The sequence below is a fragment of the Euprymna scolopes genome, chromosome 32 (assembly GCF_053919585.1).
Source record: "Euprymna scolopes isolate OS-2025 chromosome 32, ASM5391958v1, whole genome shotgun sequence".
NCBI lineage: Eukaryota > Metazoa > Mollusca > Cephalopoda > Sepiida > Sepiolidae > Euprymna > Euprymna scolopes.
Window position 1 is genome coordinate 71,588,066 of NC_136513.1, and position 15,107 is coordinate 71,603,172.

At 32.4% G+C, this 15,107-nt stretch overlaps 1 protein-coding gene across 4 annotated transcripts in view; it reads left to right on the forward strand.

The window, feature by feature from the left end:
* Nucleotides 1-15,107, forward strand: part of LOC145256427 (uncharacterized) — a 126,026-nt gene that overhangs the window by 12,319 nt on the left and 98,600 nt on the right. The gene's annotated exons all lie outside the window — the stretch shown is intronic.

Sequence of the window (15,107 nt, forward strand, 5' to 3'; positions counted from 1 at the left end):
GGATGAAATCGTCAGTGATGCTCTGTTTTGGATACCAAACCGAGGATGTGGTTCAGTGAGGAAATTACACAGAATTTGCATTGCGCAATGAACAGAGTATTCACGATGCACCAAAGAAGACATTTGTTTTACTTTGCTAAAAGTCACCACTTATCAAGACCCAAAGCCACTCAAGAACAAAGGTTAATTGTTTGTGTCGGGTAAGATAAACACTTTGAGGCTTGTAGATCAGGGTTTGATCTAGGCAGTAATTGAACATGGTACTTTAAAACTATCATGCTCGAGTCAACTGGAAATAAACCCCATAGTATTGTGTTCCACAAACGGACAGGTTTTGGAATGAAACTTTGTTCATGGCAGCTTCGTTTATCTCTAGGTACATGGAGGAAGAAGCATTTATTTTTAATTTTACAATGGTTGTATCTAGATAAGTTTTTGTGGTGAATAGTTTACAGAGAGGAATTGGAGATTAGAGTTCAATTGAGCATCTACCGTGAAAATAATGATAGACTAGAGAAAGACAAGCAATTTCTTTTTTGTGAGAAAGAGGTTGTAGGAGAACAGGAGAGGACATCTCAATTTCAAAGTTGATTTGTACTCTGAGTAACAGTTCTTCATATTAGGTTTTAGCTCTTGTATACAGAGGCTTGCATTATGAGTGAGATACTTTCTAACCATTTTTTTTTTTTTTTTTTTCATTTTTTTTTTTTTTTCATTTTTTTTCTTTTTTTTTTTTTTTTTTTTTAAATCTGAAAAATAAAACATAAATTAAATTATGAGCCTTAACTTTTTTGGTGCTAATGCAGAGAGTGATCCGCGCTATTTTTTAAATCGTATTTCTACGTTTAATTAAAGTTTTATGATATGTTTTATTTTATTCAGTTGTAAGGTTAAAGTACAGAATAGGTACAAAACACCCTCCCCTCCCATGTTAAGAATGGCTTTGTAAATGATAACGTTATTTCAGCACGGATCACTCTCTGCATGAGTACCACTTTTTTAAAATAAAGAAAATGTTCCCTCTCCTCTGCACAAGGCAAAAAAATATACAATTGAAAACCAATAAACGGTACATAGAAACAGATATTACACTTTGATTATAATAAAGTGGCAAGACGATTTTCTGTTCATTTGCTATTGTGTTTAAATCAAATGGGTCAGATTCAGCCTGGAATGAAAGGTCAACAGTCAAACATTTGATAAAGATTGCCTAAATTACTACAAGTACCCTGTTGATAGACCAAAAAATAAATCTGACTTATTTACAGCACCCCCAAAGCAGGACATTGGATATGAGTGATCAAAAAAATTTCTGGAAGCAAGGAACATAGATGGAAACAGGCATTACACTTTGATCAAAACGGTAAAGTAACAAGCACCTGACCTGAAAGTTAATTTTCTGTTTGCTTGCAGCTAAATTTAAGTCAAATCTGGCAGATTAGTGAGAAAGGTCAGCTTAGAATGAAAGGTTATCATCAGTTTAATCGAATCTAATTTGTCACCAAGCAAGTGATGAGACAAACCAACAATGCAACCGATACATCTTTAGCTTTAACGTTGTTTCCTTCCTTGACATATTACTACATTCAAATGCTGCTGTCGACATCACAACTGACTCTGCATCTTTTCTAATCTGTCGTATTCGCTTCACTACATACAACTCCTATCCATCATTATAGACTAACCTGGGTGCCCGGATGTTTGGAGGTGTGTATTGAGCAAAAAAAAAAAAAAGTGGTAGTAGGTAGGCTCGAACCCGTACCGCGAAGGAGGAAAAAAAAACATAGGAAAAAAAAAAAAACATGACGTCTTTGCTGTTGCATCCATCGCCAAACCGGAAGTGGCAAAGGTTTAAATTAAGGCTAGTCAATCGAAAAGAGTGCATGACTTTGGAAAATATCGGCGAAAAAAGCGACCCCCTCCTTGTAGAAAAGTGACTGGTTGACAGTGAAGGAATTAATGTTTTTAGCCAATTTTTCAATATTTCACATAATTCACAAATTTCTATATCTTACGAGCCAACTAACCATTCCACGACAGGTAAAATTAATTCTACAAACAATAGTATTGTACCACTTTTATGACCCCTTTACAAATATTTAAATTAAAAGAAAGTGTTACTAAAACTTATGTCTAGAATCCTTATTCCAATTTTGATAAATCTTTTACATGACTTTGATTCTAGAAAATGCTTGAAATTCAGGAAATCTTGATTAATTGTTTTCTGGTGACTGTATAAAATTTAATGACAATCTAAAATATTTTACTGTTTAAAGGGATTGAGGCAGGTTCAGTTACTGGCATTAGAGGAACATCTAAAAGATATGTTTAAAAAAATTGATTTTTTGTTTTCTTTTTATTGTTGTAGAGGATCGTCAATAATCTTGGCCTGTGATTTTTTTTTTTTTTTTTTTTTTTCTGGTTACAATGCAATCCGCATAAATCATATAAGTTGTAACTATGATCAAGTAGAAACTAGTTTGTTGAGTGCAGCTGGAAGTATTGCATTGATGCTAATGCATTATTTGCATTCTGCTTATGCTTGCAACAGCATTCACCTGAGTGAGTTCAGCTGGCTAAAAACAAATACACCGTATCTCACATCAAGGCTCATCCATGTTGATTGGCAACTGTTTTTGGTATAAATTAGCCATCACTGGTTCTAGAAATGAATACAAAAAACACTCAGCAGCCAGCTATTTTGATGCATGATCCATGCTTCAATTTGCTGCTTTTTGCTTCTTCCAACCAATAGGTGCGAGTCTGGGGAGGGTGGGGCTACCAATCTTTTTCAGGTTATTGAAGAATGTGTCTAAAACAAGTTTGCATTTTACATTATTGATTACTAGCAAAGATACCCGTGCAAAGCGAGAGATTTTGTTATACACTCGGGTACCCAGGAAGCAAGTACCCGAACCTACAGCAAAGTCCTGACCTTAACCTTTGACCTTGAAAAACGGTATGCATCATTCCTAGGTAGGAGACCATCATGCTAGATTTATATATATAAGCTATGAACGACCTATACCTTGAAAAATGGTGCACACCATCTCTAGGTAGGAAATCATTATCATACGGTCCAGTGGTGTGTGTGTGTGTGTGTGTATATATATATATATATATATATATATATATATATATATATATATGCTATGACTTTAATCTTGAAAAATGGTGTACACCATTCTTAGGTGGGAGATCGTCATCATGCCAGGTTTAGTCATGATCGGTCCAATGGTGTGAGAGAATTGTACACACACACACACACGCTACTACTTTATATATATATATAAGATATGAGTGGTGTTGCATCTTGCATTCTACTTCTGACGTTTAGGTTCCTTGGACCCTGAACTGTTTTTTTTTTTTTTTACCAACTCTGTATCCTTAATCATATTTCTTAAGTATAAAGAAAACTTTTCTGATGGCTATACTTTTAAAAGGAAAGCCATGATTATGGAAGTGAAATTAGATATTATCGAACACTTTTAACCTCTTATTTAGTTATGTTTCGATTTACATTGAAAATTGGGTTACAACTTGTTATTAAGAGCATTTCACTGAAGCACAAAAAGACATCATGTATTTATAAAATTGTAAGACAATATCCTCAATTTATCTGTACAATGTAACTGTAGGATTCAAATTCAATATTCAAATCCCAAACCATTTTTCTTTTTTTTTTTTTTTTCGAAATTAAATGTCATTTAAATAAATGAATTTCTTATTCATTTCTTCATTATGGGATGATCAGATTCCAACAACTACACTCTGCTACCAAATCTTTATTTTTCCTACTGTCTCTGCAAACATTAAGCTTATCTCGTAAATAGTTTGCACTTCCTGCCTTTTCATTCACGGGAAGTAAGCCATCTGTAATTTGATATCAGCAAGATTCTCTCCCTCTCTCTAACAATGCCCCCTACCATCCATTCAACTAACAATAATTGAATATTTTCAGTTTTTCCCTTTTTTCAATAAAAATAAATCATTCAATTCACTAGTTGGAATGATGGAAAAACAAAAATTTAGAGTTATCCTGCTTCTTTTTTAAATGTTGAAAGAAAAGAAATGCAAAAGAAATGAATTTATTAATTACACTCAAATTGCTTCCGACTCCCCGCTCCCCTGGGTGCACTGTCAAAATACAAAAATACATAACCGTTTAATTCATTGAGGATTTTACATTATTTCTGTTAACTTTTTGCTGATTACATCAATGCAAATGTTGTAATAACAAATATTCTGGAGATGAGTCAATTCAATTGACTGATTCAAAAATTTTTTTTTCTTTTCAAATTGAAGCATGACAGAGTGGGTGATAAAGGGAGAGGCATCTAAATTGTTGGTGATACTTAACTCCCTTTCTTTTTTCCTCTTTTTTTTCTTTTTTGTTGCTGTTGAAATTTTGTTCTTTTATCAATTGGATTGCTTTTTGACTTTTTCTAATGACATTATTGCTCTACCTTCTGCCATCATTACCTTTCCAATTAAATAATAATGTTAAGAATATTTGAAATAAGAATGCAAGCTTCTTTGAAATAACAAAAATAAACAAGATTTTGTTTGCTTATTTATTTATTAATATATTTCATTCAATAAATACGCAATTCAACATTTGACAAAATATTGTTTACATTTAAAAATTCATGAAAATCGTTTTCAATCTCTAAATTTAAAACGCCTATATTTGGGACATCAGAAAGTTTCATTGGATGCCCTGCTGACTTGGCAGACCGAGAGTAGGCTCAGACTTATATTTTTATTTTTTCTTATTTCAAAGACTTTTACATTCCCTTTGGCTAGAAGCAAAGTATAGTATCTGTTCTGATACTAGACTACATCTGTTCTGTCCTTGGTCAGTGGAGGAGAAATCCTTCCAGACTGAAGCAATTTGTTTTTCTCACAATCCACACTGCCCTTATTTTTGGATCTGGATTTTCGATTTCTAACCTGAATCAATTAAACCCCTGCATTTATTGATTCAACTGCTATTTAAAACTGAGGTATGACAACTTATTGATTGATAAAGGGGTGAGCATCAAAACTGCTGAGCATACTTAACTCCCTCCCTTTCTTTTCCTCCCCCCCCCCCAGATTTTATTCCTTGTCAATTGGGTCATTTTTGCTTTTTTTAAAATGATATTGCTTCCCCTACTTTTTTCATCGAGTTCGTTTATTACCTCATTTATTTTTTTATTTGCCCATAAAATTTGTAAAATATATTTCAATGCAGATTTCCTATTTATTATTACAGAGCCAATTCTTTATCATTATATAAGAGCAACTTTGTGAGCTTGTTTCTTGTGGACTTAGAAACGATTTTTTTTTTTTTTTTTTTTTTTAATTAAATTTTATTAAATTTCATACAAAGGTACTTGATGTGTCTGGGAGTGTTCTTATATAGGTTTTGTAATGGAATGCATCTGATAAGTATCGAAAAAAGAAGGAAATCCAATTTTGACCAATGTTAACACTGTTGTACAACCTAACATCGCATACATTTGAGAAGTTATATCACTGCACAAGCAGAAAGGCCCAGCCTATAAAATCAGTTGTAGATTTTTTTTATAAAACAAGGGCGTGTTTGAAATAAGTTTGTTTTTAGAGTACAATTGAACCATGATACTTGACTTTTGAATTTCAAACTTCAATTCAAGCCATTATAGAAAAAATAATTTTCTAAAATCAACAGTAGGTTCTCTACAGTGCAATGTATTGTGGACTAAGTTACTAGTTACTGTAAAGAGACATGTGATGCTAGCTTACAGTACACTGCGGAGGTGAGGGAAGTCTCTAACTAGAGCAAGCAATAAATCGATTTGATTAAAATATAAGCGATTTCACCGATTTCTATGACAAATGTTATACATGGTACTGATTTAAATTTTTTTTTTTTTTTTTTTTTTTTTTGAAGAAATGAGTTGGGTGCCATCAGTTAGAATCAAAACCAAAACATTCAGCATTCCAACCATATTCTCCACCGTTTCCGCTATCAACAGATAGATAAAAAAGATTTAAAATTAAACCTCTTCAAGTTATGAATGAATTTGCACATGTGCAAAAGTAATAGACATATGTCAGTAAGTTGAAATGAACATTTTTCATTTCAGCTTGCCAACATATTTCTTTACACAATATTCATCCATCCAAACAAAGATTTTACTCCTTGGTGTATGATTACTATTTCCTGTTAATTTTAATGTTATGTGGCCAGAAGTTTAAGAGTTTATTGGTTAAATATTTGCATGCACACACACATGCATACAATTACTGTTTTTATTTATATAGATTATTTCAGAGAATCACACATTCCCATATCTTCACTGATCATTTTTTTATACATCATAAATTTTCCTTTTCCAATATATTATTACCTTTGCTAGAAAGTTAGAGATAAGGTCAGGCGTGGTTTTGAGAAGTTAGCATATTCTGGCCTACAAAAAATGTTTGAGCAATTCAGTTGGCATTCCCGGTAGGTGTGCATCGTGTGATTAGCAATAAACTAACCCCTTCTTAGAGAAAAGGTAAAGCCTGCGATGGTGGGCCTCCTAGGACTAAACCGAATGACAGTCTGACAGCAACAAAATCATATTGGGATGACTGTATCATAATTTAAATTTCTTGCTAAACTTTAGAAAAATATACCTTCTGTCTGCCATAAACAATGTTTAATATTTGTTGCAATATTTTTCTTTTTACTTGTTAATTTTTAGGTGTTTCAAGTTTTTGTGTGTTTGCTTTTTGATGGTATTAATTAACAAAGTAACATGATTTCTGAAATAAGATAAATACCGCAAATGTATTCACCAATTTCCTTAAGGAAACGCATTTTATTTTATTAAAACAACAAAAAAAAACATCCTTTTATTCTTCTCTTCGACCGTTATATTGGTTTTTACCTGCTGATGATCTCAGCATAGGGAGATGTGTGCAGAACAGGAGACTTTGATGGTATGGCCACATTGAAAAAAGATGGATGAGAGTTCTTGGGTTAGTTGTAGAGCAGGTTCAGTTCATAAGAAAAGGCTAGAAAAAACATGGAAGTGATAAAAATGGACTTAAGCAAAAAATAAATAACAGTTACTTTGAAAGTCACGTTCTTAAATCCGTCCAGCGCTTGTCAGAATGTGAAAAGATCTTTAAGCCAAATATAAAAATGTAAAAATATTGTTGTTGTACATCAGGTGGAGATCTTTATATCATGATGGCTATGGTATTATTGCCTGTGTACAAGAATAGTTAAATACAAAGTGCTTTTAATATGGGAAAAAAATTCAACTCCTCAAAATGAGGAACTCTGGATTGTTGGTCTAGAAGGATTCTTCCTTCTCTGGACGACAACAGTATAGTGACTAGATCAAATGCTCAACTTTGCTGAAATTTTTCAAAGTACAACACTGTGTCCGAATTAAGAAATAATCTTTGTCTACTGATAATCTATTATATTAAACGCCAAGTGAATCAACGCTTGTTTCTCTAAGACACTTTTTTCCTATACACTTTAATAACACAAAATAAATGCTAAAGCATTGCTTGATTCTGAGATGGAGTTATGTTTTCAAATTTCTGATTTAATCATTCTAATAGTAAACTGTAAATTTCAATAAATAAGACTTTGTTGGGTTTGTCGAGAGACACAAGTGCGACGAGCTCATCAGAGCACATTCCATTAAAATATTGGTAAAACAAGCATAGGTTGGAGCTTAGTTGAGCTTTTAATGTCACAATTGAAAATAAAATTTAATGAGTCACAATTGAAAATAAAATTTAATGAGTCACAATTGAAAATAAAATTTAATGAGTCACAATTGAAAATAAAGTTTAATGAGTCACAATTGAAAATAAAGTTTAATGAGTCACAATTGAAAATAAAGTTTAATGAGTCACAATTGAAAATAAAGTTTAATGAGTCACAATTGAAAATAAAGTTTAATGAGTCACAATTGAAAATAAAGTTTAATGAGTCACAATTGAAAATAAAGTTTAATGAGTCACAATTGAAAATAAAGTTTAATGAGTCACAATTGAAAATAAAGTTTAATGAGTCACAATTGAAAATAAAGTTTAATGAGTCACAATTGAAAATAAAGTTTAATGAGTCACAATTGAAAATAAAGTTTAATGAGTCACAATTGAAAATAAAGTTTAATGAGTCACAATTGAAAATAAAGTTTAATGAGTCACAATTGAAAATAAAGTTTAATGAGTCACAATTGAAAATAAAGTTTAATGAGTCACAATTGAAAATAAAGTTTAATGAGTCACAATTGAAAATAAAATTTATTTAAAGAAATATGTATGTTATGTTTATAATCCAAAATAGAACGCAAAGATTTTGTAAAATAAACAAAGATTTACTTGTCTAAAATCAATATTTCGACGTTTAATAACTCAAATGTTTTATGGTTTCATATCGTCTTAAGATTATTTTTTTTCTTTTTTGTGCTATGATGTTAAAATAAAAAGAATTTAGCAGTAAAAATCTGTGTATTTTTCTTCAACAGCGATTTTTTTTTTTTTTTTTTTTTTTTTTTTTTTTTAATGTTTGGGAGAAAATGGATGAAAACTAAAATGTTCATTTAGTTTATATTCCACTCCATACTCGCGTTGACACACTGGTTCTTGTCGATCAACAAAGTTAAGCAACGTTGAGCCTGGCTAGTACTAGATGGGTGACCATTTGAGAATTCTAGACGCTGTATGTGCTTTCCGCTTATCTCGGCATTGTTTCCAGTCGTTCTGAATCTCCAGTTACCACTGGTATTCAACAATGCCAACTCAGAGGTGTGGTTGAAAATTGCACAACTCTTGCCACAAAAATTTCACATGCAGGCACCCTTACAGTGGGTATCCATAGTCTGTCAAGACTGAAGGAAGCTGTGTTATATTCCAATCCTTCACCAGATTATTTCCCATGCCTAGAAATTTAAAAGCCTTCCTCAGGACTGGAACAATATTGTTCTTTACTTCTGCTGCGGCAACTACTGGGGTGTAAGTTTCATTGATATTGATGCCAAAATCTATTATTTTGCTGAAGCGATTTCAATCCCAGCAGGATATGCAGACTAAGCTGAACTAATGCGGATTTCGTCCTGTTCCATTGACTGTGTTTGATTCCGCCGACTGTGAAACTCTTTGGCAGATTTTTCAGGCAGATCGTGTCCGACCCAAACTCATCTGCTGATTCTCTGCAGTTCTAGGAGGTCCATACACACAAGCTTTACCTTCTCTCTTTGAAAAGAGGTTAGTTTATTGCTAATTGCCTGAAGTGCCTTGGTGCAACTTCACTATAGCATGTCCTCCAACCCAACCGTGTATTTTCAAACAAAGGCATTTCAGGTAAAAACATTTACTTACGTGTCATTTCAAAGTTGGTATAAATTCCAAAAATTCCAAAAAATGGTCCAGTACAAGATGTGCCAGAGCTGATTTTCGGAAAAAAGCATGTTGTAAATCAATAAAAAGCAATATGGCCGATCTGAGTGTCATCGGATTCTGTGTAAAGCAACTTAAATGATAGAATGCAGTTATCTTCCCCTGAATTCGTTCTTCTAAAGGGTTAATTTACAGGGAAAAATCGCAACTTTGAAAAATTCTGCTTTTACTTATAATTATTTTTCTACTAAACCATTTTTTTGGAATTTTTGGAATTTATACCAATTTCAGAATGACATGTAAGTATGTAATCATGTTTTCTCTGAAATGCATATTTTTCGAAGACGCACTATAGTAAAGCTGCACCAGCGCCTCTACTGGGGAATCCTGACGGTGTTGCTCAGATATTTTTTGAGGGTCAGTTTGTTATGTAATGGGTGGTATTAAGATGACGTATGTATTATTCTTTGTTGTTGACTTCGTATTAGGAAGAGTCTTAGTATGTTCATGTATGTAGAGATAGACAGGTCTTATATATAATAGACAGTGTACATGTTACTATAAGAACACCAATTCAATGAGAGGAGATTTGATATATATATAGATAGATAGACCGAGAGTTTGACATTTATAGTTTTGACAGTTCTGTGAACGGGAGTGTCTCTCTAACATTTATACTTTGACACATATACTTTCTAACACATATTTTTTAGATGATTTTATCAAGGTTCTTATAGCATAAATGGACAATACCTTTTCTGTTGAATAACAACACGACGACGCAGATACAAAAACACATGATGACCTCCTTTATTTCATGACTGGTCCTGATTTCGCTCAAGGAATTCAAAGTTTCTTTACATGGCTTTTCTTCTCTAACCTTCGCTTCCAAGGTTTGGTGTCAGCATCTGTCTCTGACCTCTCTCTCTCGGCTCTTCTCCCGTCTTTCTCCTAGACTGCATCTAAAACTCTACCTATATTGAGAAGTCGTCACGTCATCGCATAATTAACATGTGCTCATCGAGCACGTTGCCTTGACATGCGTCACGTTGCAAAACATGCCACACTGACATGACCCCACGAGTTCAGTAACCTATTTTTCAAGTAACCTCTTTACAAAATATGTTTACAATTTCAATTGACGATTAAATTCCTTATTTTAATTTTCATTTTTAACAGACACAAATTTCATCATTACATTCCTTTTCCAATAAACAGATATCTAACTATTTTGTGTGAGTTAAACAATTGCGATTCCACATTCCTTATTTTCAATAGCATTCTATATTTATTTTAACTTATGATCGGAATTCTCAATTCCAAATCTAGCTTCGCAAGTTCGAATCCTTGACTATCCTATTTCATATTTACTCACAAGAACAGGCGTCTGTTATTGTAACAAGTGTTATTCCTCATGATTGCCCACTTTTCAATCTTACTTTCTGCCCTATGTCACATTTCTCACTGTAGGAGAGAAATAAATGCCTTCAATAAAATCTGGATAGAAATGATTTATAAAAACTTAAAAACAAAACAAGAATTACTCTGATTTGAAAATGAAGCAAAATATGATTTAGATCCACAAAAATATAAACCAATACCAATAATGAGCTGTCTTTTCAGACAATGGAACATGATTAATTGGAAATTAACCTGGTTCCTGGAAAGAAAATAACAGCAGCAGTACTTTTCACCAACAACAAAGATAAACAACAATAGTTCAAAACACATGTGAACGTGGAGTCCAAAACAAAATCAGCTACTAAAAAATATGTCCGTTTCCTTTTTATTCAATCTTTTCGGCTCCCAACAATGCATAAATTTGTATAATCACGCTCATCTCATATTTAACTAGTTTGAAGTTCACACGCAATTGTTCTTTTTCATATTTAACTAGCAATTGTTGTTTTTCAGTGGGCACATGCTAACCATGACCGCTTATTCCTCTGTCCCTCCTATAACACCATTATCACAATTCTGTTGGCAACCAATTGCATAAATTCTGTTGTTGATGGCTCTCAAAACGTTGATAATTTTGTTATTGATCAAAATTCATACACACTATGGAGAGAAAGTTGTAACAATGCATAAACAAAATAGACAAATGGATAACTTTAAATCATTTTAAAATTTTAAAACTGAAGTTGACTAACTTTTGCCGAGGTTGATCAACTTTTGCAAATCTACATGAAAATCTAGTGTGAGAGTGAAGTTTAATTCTAGAAACCTAGCCTTAAAGCCAACCTGGTTTTCGGTAAATTACAATGGCCTAATACAGAATAAGCCTGTTTTTCATGGAAAAGACTAGTCTCAAAACCTTTACCGTATCTAATTAGAAATCTATGTAACATTTGTTCCAGAATCTGGATGTTTGCACCACTTTATGTGCAGGTATTCTACAGTAAACACAAGTCATAGCATTCGTGACCTCTATGTACATACTCTCAACTATCCTGAAAAGCAGTAAAATTCCACTCCTTCATTGTTAAGGTCTCTAGATGTCGAAAAACCTTCTTCTCTAATAGTTTCTTCCCTCGGACCACTATACTTTGGAATTTCCTCCCTGTTTCCGGCTTCCCTAACTGTACTAACCTGCAAAAGTTTAAATGTTATGTGAACAGATCTTGTTGCTCAACTCCTCACAGCCATTGTTTGACACGAACCGAAATAGTATCCCTTATGTTCTAAGGGGTAATATGCCTTGTTTTTAGTAAAAAAGAGTTTAAAAAAAAAAAAAGTATGTCGGAAACCTAATGGTAACTAGCAGTTCATAGTTGCTCATCCCTGTACATCTGTGGATAATCTATAACATAAGTATATAACCTATCTGTGGGTGACCCATAGTGGCTTAGAAATACAGAAGAAAATTGTTTTTGCACTACAGTTAATAATCTCCTATCACTTCAAATCCTTTAAATTACTCATAAGTAAAGCTGACACTTAAAGTTCAAGATCTGGAAATGTCAGTTATTGAAGTATACAAGTTTCTGTGAGTAACTAATAACTAACGGCTATCTTTTATATCTTAGATTAAAAAACTAAAAAATAATTTTGATAAGCTTCTACAGTTGCTGCGCGTGGTCGTCCATATGAAACTTTATAGAACTTTAATACATTGCAAATTATCTATAGATCAGCTAGACAATCATATCTGCAAATACTAAATACCATAGAGGTTTGAGACATTGACCTAAGGCTTTTTAGTTTCTCATCTTATCCATTTTATTATCACTATTATTTCTGCAAAATTAACAATGAAAATGGTCATGTGATTTATTAGCAAAATGGCGCAACACAATACTGCACTAATGTTTTACTCAAATACTTTATTTCACTGAAAACAAGCTCATCTCTCGTCATACAGAGCACCATTGGCCTGCACACTCTCTAAAACTATTCTCTTTTGATTATTAGAACCTAACAATCCTAAACTATTGCTTTGCTTGAGAATAATATTCAGAGATTAAGAAAGTTTCCCATGACATATTGGACAGGGTTATTATATACTTTAATGTGTGAGTTTCAACAATGATTCAGCCCTAAAGAGCTTCAGTTGAGCACATTATAAACTATTGAGCTGTGCTCACAAAATTGTGATATGCATGGAAAAAAAACATATGCTACACAAAACTTATGTGTCTGTAAAACAGGTGTATAAAAAAATGTAAAGTTTTCCTTTCAATAATAAATACTACATCACAAATGATTACAACTTTTTAGGACAGTTTTGATATAGAGGCAAATGAAGCATGATTGAAACTACGAGAAAAGTTGACCATTAAATACCAGCTCAAATTAAAATCTATTCATTTCAACCGGCATATGACAGTATAATGGATTCAAAATACAAACCAGAATTAAAACAAAAAATAATTGCTGAACTACTAATCATGGACCAACTCTAAAGTTGATCATTTAATATCTGAAACGTCGTCTTTTTTGTCAGATACATAAATCACATATTAATCCAAGTGTGTACTTGTGAAGAATATAAAAAATAACATGGGAATTGAGATATGATAACCAGTTTTTAGGCAAAAATAGTGATTAGATCATTCAAAAATTTTTTCCCAATTCTGATTGATTCTTTTGAAATTTCTAAATATTCAGTTAAAGAGTTTTATTTCTTATTTTTGGATTACCATAAAAACCTGTATAATATGTGCATATAATTTCACAAAAGTAAAAATATACTTGTAGCAAATATATACATTATGCAAATAGATTTTTAAAATATTTTCTTAAATGTTTTTTCTGTTATTGACTGAAAATAGCCAGGGAACTAAAGATTTTCTGTTTTAAAACAAAGACATAGTAGTTCGTCAAAATGTTTAAATTTTTTGCATAATCAATTGAATATAGTAAACCAGGATCATTAAAAATAACAAATAACTTATTTTATAAATGTAGAAATGCAAAGAGAAGAAGGAAAAAAAAATGTTTCCCATTTTTTTCTTTTTGTTTTCTATTGGGGTCGACAACTCATTTGATGCTGCAAGCTTGATTGTGTTGTAATAATGGTTGCGGACTTGACGAATGCCATTAACAAAAAATTACATGTGCTGACTCCTGTCGGTCTAAATATTTAAAACCATAATGAAAATAAACATTAAAAAATCAGAAAAACCAAAGGGAACCTGAGATTAAAAAGCGCCTAATAAAAATTAGTTTTCCTGAAGGAACATGAAAATACTTCAAAGTGAAAATCACTTAAAGCGAAATGGATGAAATTATAATATGTATGTTTGAAACTGTTATTGAAAAGATAAAAACATGGCCTCTTGAAAGATTCCGATAACCTACATAGCGCAGGTGGTAAAGGTAAGCGATGAGGTGAGGAGACAACATAGTCTCGTTGAAGTTGTCCTTACATAATGTCTGTCACTGGTCATTTGCTCAAATCGACTCTCAGTTTCTGTTTTATGCCTATTTTTTTAAATGGAGGCGATTGGGTTTTGATCATGTTTTTGCAGTCATATTATTCAAATTTGGTTGGATGAATCAGAGGTAAATAAAAGTAGGCATTTTTTTTTCATTTGAAAGTCAAGTCTGTCATGCTAAAAATAGTCATTGGTAATCACTCACAGATCTGTCAAAATTCCTTCACTGTCTGGATTTGGCCCACGGCCTATAGGTTGCCAACTTTTGACTTATGCCACTTTTGTTGGTATATTACCTAAATTTGTTATCATGATCTAAACATTTTAGTTTTACTAGTAATTAAAAATCAATAAATAGCTATCATTTTATGATTACTACCAGTAATGGAAAAAAGGGTTTGAACAAAAATATAAATAAGAATCGTTTTTGGAATCGGAAATAAAGCTTAATTTTGCTCAATACCAGTTCTGATGCCCTTAAAAGTTCCAAATTTTTTTTTTTTTTTTTTTTTTTTTTTTTTTTTCAATTAATCATCTCAACACTAATGAAGACAAATGAGTACTCAAATATGGAGAAAGTTCATTTGGATGCTATTGAGTTTTTTCAGAAATGTTGTTTATCTTGTTGATAGCATTGCAGCATAGGGAGAAATGTAGCATACTGATTGCAAGAGATAGGAGTGGCTGGTATAAATTCCTGGAACGATTGCTATTACTAACAAGCAGAGTATTACCATTGTTCACTAAAAGAAGAGTCTATCAGACATGTGTATATTGTTATGATGTATACAAGTGAAATCTGGTGAGGGAGGGTTGAGGATATGCATTGCATGGCAAGAAATTATGAGA